The sequence below is a fragment of the Salvelinus alpinus genome, chromosome 15 (assembly GCF_045679555.1).
Source record: "Salvelinus alpinus chromosome 15, SLU_Salpinus.1, whole genome shotgun sequence".
Lineage (NCBI taxonomy): Eukaryota > Metazoa > Chordata > Actinopteri > Salmoniformes > Salmonidae > Salvelinus > Salvelinus alpinus.
The window spans coordinates 32,064,722-32,075,043 of NC_092100.1; positions in this window are offsets into that span (position 1 = coordinate 32,064,722).

The following is a 10,322-nucleotide window of genomic DNA, read 5'->3' on the forward strand; positions in this document are numbered from 1 at the left end:
AATCAGAGACAACAATAAACAGCTGCCTCTGATTGGGAACCATAACAGGCCAACATCGACATATAAAACGCCTAGATGAACCACCCTAAATCACACACACACACACACACACACACACACACACACACACACACACACACTGTTTTAAAAAAATAGTCAATTTCTCAGAGACCATATTATTCTACAGTGTTGGATGTCCTCAGTGTTGGTTGTCCATTGTAATCCTTGATTACATCCTTGATTGCACGCAGTTATTTACTGTGGTACAAAGCCAATGGTTTACACCTGAGGGAAAAAGCAAGATATCTGTCAGCAGGACAAAAGAGCTATTCCTTCCTGTCGATTCTTACATGAAAACACTTTATCTTCACCCAAAGCAAATGTGTGTGTGTAGAACCAATGACAAATTACTGAATCCAATGCTTTACAGATCCAGTGGTAACAGTGTTGTGTTCAACACTTATCTGTGTATTGCAGTCTGACTATAACTCTAATTTCCTATGGGTCTGGTCTTGTTTGTCGTTGATAGGGATGACAGGAATTGATGATAGTGACAGTTTGCGCTATAAATATAATTAGAGTTTGTACTCCAGGGAGCAACAAATCCACAGATGATGCAATCTCTATTGCACTCTACACTGCCCCATCCCACCTATGTAAGAATGCTATTCATTGACTACAGCTCAGCGTTCAACACCATAGTGTCCTCAAAGCTCATCACTAAGCTAAGGACCCTGGGACTGAACACCTCCCTCTGCAACTGGATCCTGGACATCCTGACGGGCCGCCCCCAGGTGGTAAGGGTAATAACTCTACCTACATGTACATATTACCTCAGTTACCTCGACATATTGACTCTGTACCGGTACCCCCGTATATAGCCCTGCTATTGTTATTTTACTGCTGCTCTTTAATTATTTGTTATTCTTATCTCTTTTTAGGTATTTGCTTAGAACTGCATTGTTGGTTAAGGGCTTGTCGTGTATTGAACAATAATTAATGTGAAGACTGTTATATTATCAAATCAATTCTCTATGTGTAATTATTACGTGACTAAACTAATCATGTAAACATGAATTAACTAGGAAGTTAGGGCACCACGGGAAAATGTTGTTTAAAGAGTTACGATTTCCCGAATTTAACTCCCGTCAGATATTTTCATATCTTATCGATTACAGTCACTTATTAATATATTACCTCATCAGTCATATTCTGAATGTCGCAAACTCTTGGATGTCTGCACGAACCCTAGCATAAATTATGAATCAACGGCATACCAATTGGCTTAATTATTTATTTACTAACTAACTAAATAATCACACAGAAGTACATAAACACACACAGGATAGGCTATGCATTGGTTACTATCATGATACAATGAAAAGTCCCTAGTGGACTAAACTGATATAACAGCTTGTTATATCAAATGAAAAGGGAGGGGCAGGTAAGAAAGAGCGGGAGAAAAGACAAAGGACTCCACTATCGTACACACAGCTGATAACTAGGTTAATGGAAATGCTAATACTTTGCACATGAACAGCTGCTCGTATGAAAAGAAATAGCAAATCATATTTATTGGTCACATACACATGGTTAGCAGATGTTAATGTGAGTGTAACGTAGTGCTTGTGCTTCTAGTTCCAACAGTGCAGTAATATCTAACAAATAATATAACAATTCCCAACAACTACCTAATACACACACATCTAACAAGTAATCTAACAATCTATGCTCCCGCTGCTGTTTCCTCAAGTCCACAATCATCTCCTTTGTTTTGTTGATGTTGAGTGAGAGGTTGTTTTCCTGACACAGTAATCTATACAATATATACATGTGATATGAGTGATGTAAGATATGTAGACATTATTAAAGTGGCATTATTTAAAGTGGCATTGTTTAAAGTGACTAGTGATCCATTTATTAAAGTGTCCAGTGATCGGGGCTCAATGTGGGCAGCTCTCTGAGTTAGTGATTGCTGTTTAGCAGTCTGATGGCCTTGAGATAGAAGCTGTTTCTCAATCTCTCGGTCCCAGCTTTGTTGCACCTGTACTGACCTTGCCTTCTGGAAGATAGCGGTGTGAACAGCTGGTGGCTCGGGTGGTGGTTGTCCTTGATGATCTTTTTGGCCTTCCTGTTACATCAGGTGCTGTAGGTGTCATGGAGAGCAGGTAGTTTGCCCCCGGTGATGCGTTGTGCAGACCGCACCACCCTCTGGAGAGCCTTGCAGTTAAGGGCGGTGCAGTTGCTGTGCCATGCTGTGATACAGCCCGACAGGATTCTCTCGATTGTGCATCTTTAAAAGTTTGTCAGGGTTTTGGGTGACAAGCCAAATTTCTTCAGCCTCCTGAGGTTGAAGAGCCGCTGTTGCACCTTCTTCACCACACTGTCTGTGTGGGTGGACCATTTCAGTCTGTCTGTGATGTGTACGCCCAGGAACTTAAGACTTTCCACCTTCTCCACTGCTGACCCTTCGATGTGGATAGGGGGGTGCTCCCTCTGCTGTTTCCTCAAGTCCACGATCATCTCCTTTGTTTTGTTGATGTTGAGTGAGAGGTTGTTTTCCTGACACCACACTCCAAGTGCCCTCACCTCCTCCCTGTAGGCTGTCTCAATGTTGTTGGTGATCAAGTCCACTAGTGTTGTGTTGTCCGCAAACTTGATGATTGAGTTGGAGGCGTGCATGGCCATGCATTCATGGGTGAACAGGGAGTACAGGAGAGGGCTAAGCACACACCCTTGTTGGGCCCCAGGGTTGAGGGTCAGTGAAGTGGAGATGTTGTCTCCTACCTTCACCACCTGAGGGCAGCCCGTCAGGACCCAATTGCACAGGGAGGGGTTGAGACCCAGGGCATCCAGCTCGATGATGAGCTTGGAGGGTACTATGGTGTTGAATACTGAGCTGTACTCAATGAACAACATTCTTACATAGGTATTCTTTTTGTCCAGATGGGATAGGGCAGTGAGCAGTGCGATGGCGATTGCGTCATATGTGGACCTGTTGGGGCGATATGCAAACTGAAGTGGGTCTAGGGTGGCCGGTAAGGTGGCGGTGATATGCTCCTTGACTAGCCTCTCAAAACACTTCATGATGACAGAAATGAGTGCTACGGGGCGGTAGTCATTTAGTTCAGTTATCTTTACCTTCTTCGGTACAGGAACAATGGTAGCCATCTTGAAACTTCTGGGGACAACAGACTGGGATGGGGAGCGATTAAATATGTCCGTAAACACACCAGCCAGATGGTCTGTGCATGCTCTGAGGATGCGGCTAGGGATGCCGTCTGGGCCAGCAGCCTTGCGAGTGTTAACATGTTTAAATGATTTACTCACGTCAGCCACTGAGAAGGAGAGGGGGCGCAGACTTTGTTAGCAAGCCGCGACGGTGGCAATGTATTATCCTCAAAGCGGGCATAGAAGGTGTTTAGCTTGTCTGGAAGCGTGACGTCAGTATCTGTGATGTGGCTGTTTTGTTTTTGTAGTCTGTGATTTCCTGTAGACCCTGCCACATACAGTGGGGAGAACAAGTATTTGATACACTGCCGATTTTGCAGGTTTTCCTACTTACAAAGCATGTGGAGGTCTGTAATTTTTATCATAGGTACACTTCAACTGTGAGAGACGGAATCTAAAACAAAAATCCAGAAAATCACATTGTATGATTTTTAAGTAATTAATTTGCATTTTATTGCATGACATAAGTATTTGATACATCAGAAAAGCAGACCTTAATATTTGGTACAGAAACCTTTGTTTGCAATTACAGAGATCATACGTTTCCTGTAGTTCTTGACCAGGTTTGCACACACTGCAGCAGGGATTTTGGCCCACTCCTCCATACAGACCTTCTCCAGATCCTTCAGGTTTCGGGGCTGTCGCTGGGCAATACGGACTTTCAGCTCCCTCCAAAGATTTTCTATTGGGTTCAGGTCTGGAGACTGGCTAGGCCACTCCAGGACCTTGAGATGCTTCTTACGGAGCCACTCCTTAGTTGCCCTGGCTGTGTGTTTCGGGTTGTTGTCATGCTGGAAGACCCAGCCACGACCCATCTTCAATGCTCTTACTGAGGGAAGGAGGTTGTTGGCCAAGATCTCGCGATACATGGCCCCATCCATCCTCCCCTCAATACGGTGAAGTCGCCCTGTCCCCTTTGCAGAAAAGCATCCCCAAAGAATGATGTTTCCACCTCCATGCTTCACGGTTGGGATGGTGTTCTTGGTTGTCCTCATCCTTCTTCTTCCTCCAAACACGGCGAGTGGAGTTTAGACCAAAAAGCTCTATTTTTGTCTCATCAGACCACATGACCTTCTCCCATTCCTCCTCTGGATCATCCAGATGGTCATTGGCAAACTTCAGACAGGCCTGGACATGCGCTGGCTTGAGCAGGGGGACCTTGCGTGCGCTGCAGGATTTTAATCCGTGACGGCGTAGTGTGTTACTAATGGTTTTCTTTGAGACTGTGGTCCCAGCTCTCTTCAGGTCATTGACCAGGTCCTGCAGTGTAGTTCTGGGCTGATACCTCACCTTCCTCATGATCATTGATGCCCCACGAGGTGAGATCTTGCATGGAGCCCCAGACCGAGGGTGATTGACCGTCATCTTGAACTTCTACCATTTTCTAATAATTGCGCCAACAGTTGTTGCCTTCTCACCAAGCTGCTTGCCTATTGTCCTGTAGCCCATCCCAGCCTTGTGCAGGTCTACAATTTTATCCCTGATGTCCTTACACAGCTCTCTGGTCTTGGCCATTGTGGAGAGGTTGGAGTCTGTTTGATTGAGTGTGTGGACAGGTGTCTTTTATACAGGTAACGAGTTCAAACAGGTGAAGTTAATACAGGTAATGAGTGGAGAACAGGAGGGCTTCTTAAAGAAAAACTAACAGGTCTGTGAGAGCCGGAATTCTTACTGGTTGGTAGGTGATCAAATACTTATGTCATGCAATAAAATGCAAATTAATTACTTAAAAATCATACAATGTGATTTTCTGGATTTTTGTTTTAGATTCCGTCTCTCACAGTTGAAGTGTACCTATGATAAAAATTACAGACCTCTACATGCTTTGTAAGTAGGAAAACCTGCAAAATCGGCAGTGTATCAAATACTTGTTCTCCCCACTGTACGTCTCGTGTCTGAGCTGTTGAATTGCGATACCACCTTGTCACTGTACCGGCATTTCGCTTGCCTTGCGGAGGGAATAACTACACTGTTTATATTCAGCCATATCACCAGACCTCTTTCCATAGTTAAATGCGGTGGATCGCGCTTTCAGTTTTTCGCGAATGCCGCCATCCATCCACGGTTTCTGGTTAGGGTAGGTTTTAATAGTCACAGTGGTTACGACATCTCCAATGCACTTATTTATAAATACACTCACCGAGTCAGCACATAGATCAATGTCGTTCTCTGAGGCGGACTGGAACATATTCCAGTCCGCGTGATAAAAACAATCTTGAAGCATGGCTTCTGTTTGGTCAGTCCAGCGTTGAATGGTTCTCGTCACTATTACATCCTGTTTGAGTTTCTGCCTATGAGCCGGGACGATCAAGATGGCGTCGTGGTCGGATTTGCCGAAGGGAGGGCGGGGGAGGGCTTTGTATGCATCGCAGAGGTTAGAGTAGCAGTGGTCGAGAGTATTAGCCCTATGTGTCTTGCAATCAATATGCTGTTAAAATTTAGGTAACATTGATCTCAAACTTGCTTTGTTAAAATCCCCAGCTACAATAAATACAGCCTCCGGGTATATAGTTTCCAGTTTACATAGAGTCGAGTGAAGTTCCTTGAGGGCCGTGTTGGTGTTCGTTTGAGGGGTGGGGGGGTGGGGGGTGGGGGGGTGGGGGGTGTACACAGCTGTGACTATAATTGATGAGAATTCTCTTGGTAGGTAGAATGGCCGGCATTTGATTGTAAGGAATTCTAGGTCGGGTGAGCAGAAGGACTTGAGTTCCCGTGTTGTTATGATTACACCATGAGTTGTTAATCATAAAGAGAGGTGTTTATCTCTGTCAGCGTGATGCATGGAGAAGCCTGGTAGCTGGACCGATTCCAACAACATATCCCGAGAGAGCCATGTTTCTGTGAAACAGAGAATGTTACAATAATGTCTCTCTGGAAGGCAACCCTTGCTCGAATTTCGTCTACATTGTTGTCAAGAGACTGGACATTGGCGAGTAGTATACTCGGGAGTGGTGAGCGACGTGCTCGTTTACGAAGCCTGACCAGAAGACCGCTCCGTCTGCCCCTTCTGCGTCGCCTCTGTTTTCAGTCAACTGCTGGGATTAGATCCATTGTCCTGGGTGGTGGTTCGAAGAGAGGATCTGTTTCGGGAAAGTCGTATTCCTGGTCGTAATGTTGGTAAGTTGACGTTGCTCTTATATCCAATAGTTCTTCCCGGCTGTATGTAATAAGAATTAAGATTTCCTGGGGTAACAATGTAAGAAATAATACATTAAAAAAAAAAGCGAGGCGACCATCTCTGTCGGCGCCATCTTAATTTAAATAGGCCTGTCTGTAAACTAGTTGTAGCTTGTTCCCTTGTTCCCTTTGTTCTGCAAGTGTCTGTTATAATAGATATGTCAGAGGTACCAATTATCGTTTGATAGGGAAATGTTCTCCAGAATGGATCTTTCAAAGTACCACCCGTTGGTTCTCCTTCGCATTTACCAGACTAATTTACTTAAACAGCTGCAGAGACTGAATGTTCCTGTGTAGTCTTTAGTTTTGTAGAGATTTTCTTCTTCTCTGTTGAAAGTTTCAGAGTTCTAGCAATTATGTCCCTCTCAGCTCACGCTGTTGGTCTCGTTGGCCTAATGTAAATTTTGTCGGAAGTGGGTTTTATACACTTCTGGGAAAAGGGGGTTCCATGACGCCGATGTGGGCATGGCCACTGACTTGGTTAAGACTTCATATGAAAACCAATTCTCTCATTTAGAAGGCTAACATCACATTACATTTTCTCACAAATAGTTTGTTATTTAAACATATACATTCCCCCACATTTTGATGTGACCCTGACAACTGGGAAATATATACATTCAGAGATACAGTTATGTTGTTAGACTGTCTTTAGTTACATCACAAATTATTAACAAATTCGACAGGATCTTTAAATACCCACAAACAATTCCAAATGTTTGGAATACAGAAATACTGTTTAATTATTCAACCTTTAGATGTTACCGGGCTCTGGCTGGGCCACTCAAGGACATTCAGAGACTTGTCCCGAAGTCACTCCTGCGTTGTCTTGGCTGTGTGCTGTCGTGACGTTGTATTAGTTAATGTGACGACTGTTGCTCATCGAATGATTAAATGTTTCTAATTGCGTGATTAAATGAATCAAGCAATTATTAACTCATTAACCTGGGGCACCATGGGAAAATTAGTTTTATTGAGTTTCTATTTCCCAAATTAACTCAAAGAATATCAGAATATCGATTTTACAACAGTCACTAATTAATCAGTTTCCTCTACAATCTCATTCTGAACGCAGCATAATCAGGGAATCTGCATGGACCCGGGTCTCACCAATGAGTTCGTACCACACCAATCTTAGTTGAGTATTTATTTACTAGAAAGCTAAAATGATGATAAAAGATACACATACACAAAAACACATTCTAGGCTATTGATTAGAACTTAGTATAACGGGCCAACACACTATGGCGCGTGTTACCCAAAATGGGGATTTAAAAGAGAGAGAAAAAGAGAAAGTACACGAGAGAAATATACATTTGGGTGCATTTGTCAGCTATGCTTATTTTAACCCTAGCCTTGCCCCGAACTGCCGCTCTTATGGGTCAGAATATAATGATGTAATTACGTGTGGGAGGTCTCAGATGGGAAGCTCCGCGTGGGTCGTTTAGGCTTCTCAATGACGCACTTCTCCGGCGCAACTCTCTGGTCGTCCTCACGATGTCAGTGTCCTTTTGGTCTGATTCCTCACCCTTGCTCTGGGATGGGTCTTCTGAGGACAGACAGCTCTGTAGCTCAGGGCTCACAGCGTAGGAATGAAACAGTGTAGATACCACGATTCGATGGAGAGTGGAGGTTAGGTAGTCCGGCTTGAATTCACCCGCTTAGACACAGCTACTCACCAGTAGCATGGGTAGAAAAATATTTATTTGTCTTCAACCTTGGGTTGAGTTTTGGGTTCGTTTACTTTTTAGACCTTGGCTGCAGCTTGGGTCACTTAGTCTGATCTGTTCATTCTTAACTCACAGGTCTTATACCCTCGGGTCAGAAGTGGGCGTAACCGCCTTTAGGGCAATTCTCTGGGCGTACCAAGTTAAGAGGCAAGGTCTAGATCTAACTAACTTCACATTTCATCTTACCAAAACATTCTCTTTGATTTGGACATTTTCCACACAACGTACAATGTATAAACATCAAACATATACTGGGAAAACTCTTAAAGTTACAATGTTTTCGTAATAACGTCATCTATTAACCTTTAATAACAAAACAAAAATGACATACATTTTCATATTCCATCTATCGTCATGACCACCATTGTTCCAAAGTCCCTTTATTGCATGTTTAATGTTCTGAGGCTGGTCCTCCATAGTGAGAGAACAAAGGAATGTTGTCTGTGGCCTAAGATTTACCATGGGCGTGAGGGGTCATAAAACCCCCACATCTTCAGACCCCTAGATCTCTCCTCCTCTGTTGGGGGTGAGAGATAATCTGTAGGGTTGTGGTCTCCTGTAACCTAACCTGATCAGGACAGTCATGACAGTGCTTAGGGTCGTTGTCCTGTTGGAAGGTAAACCTTCTCCCCAGTCTGAGGTCCTGAGCGCTCTGGAGCAGGTTTTCATCAAGGATGTCTCTGTACTTTGCTCCGTCCATCTTTCCTCTCGATCCTGACTAGTCTCCCAGTCCCTTCCGCAGAAAAACATCCCCACAGCATGATGCTGCCACCACCCTGCTTCACCGTAGGGATGGTGCCAGGTTTCCTCCAGATGTGGCGCTTGGCATTCAGGCCAAAGAGTTCAATCTTGGTTTCATCAGAACAGAGAATCTTGTTTCCCATGTTCTGAGAGTCCTTTAGATGCTGTCATGTGCCTTTTACTGAGGAGTGGCTTCCTTCTAGAGTGACCATCGGCTTCTTGGTCACCTCCCTGACCAAGGCCCTTCTCACCAGATTGCTCAGTTTGTCTTGGTGGTTCCAAATGTCTTCCATTTAAGAATGATGGAAGCCACTGTGTTCTTGGGGACCTTTAATGCTTCAGAATTGTTTTGGTACCCTTCCCCAGGTCTGTGCCTCGACACAATCCTGTCTCTGTACTCGACGGACAATTCCTTCGACCTCATGGCATGGTTTTTGCTCTGACATGCACTGTCTAATGTGGTACCTTATATAGACAGGTGTATGTCTTTCCAAATAATGTCCAATCAATTTAATTTATCACAGGTGGACTCCAATCAAGTTGTAGAAACCTCTCAAGTTGATCAATGGAAATAGGATGCACCTGAGCTCAATTTCGATTCTCATTGCACAGGGTCTGAATACTTATTACTGTTTTTTATTTTTAATACAGTTGCAAAGATGTCTAAAAACCTGTTTTCTCTTTGTCATTATGGGGTATTGTGTGTAGATTGCTGAGGATGTTTTATTTATTTAATCCATTAAGGCTGTAACACAGAATAAGGCTGTAACACTTCAAAATGTGGAAAAAGTGCTTTCAGATTTGCAATATACAGATTAATCTAAAAATGCATTAGGGCTGCAAGAAATATTTGATTCTAAGGAGAAAGACAGGAAACAGAGGGAAAGCATAATACATCCTTGATAAATCACCAATAATTGAATGCCAGTCTCAAGATGCTGCAAAATCAAACCAGGCAAATAATTTTGCTTTGTTTATCTGTACAGTATATGTGTTTGTGTGTGTATGTGTGTGTGTGTGAAAGCATCATCAAACACATCCCATAATGTTACAATCTTTGAAATGTTCTACGACTTCTTTAAGGGCTATCAAAGAAGAACTATTAACATGCACACACTGAAATTGTGAGGCCATATTGTTGCACAATGTTTTTCTGCTTTAAAGATAGAGGCACAATACTGCACACACGGGACACATGGAAAACCTCCAGCTTAAACATAGCGGGATGTGAAGACTATTTTTCCTGTTTCCTCCAGCCAGAGGAGTGGAGAGGCATGTGGGCTGATAGATCCTGTCTGTGTCTGTCCTACTGTTTTGCCAAACGCTCTGATGGCTACAACTAAACAAATATGCTATCTAGAACACAGGAGGCTGCTGAGGGGAGGGTTCATAATAACGTCTGGAATGGAGTGGATGGAATGGTATCAAACACATGGAAAACAT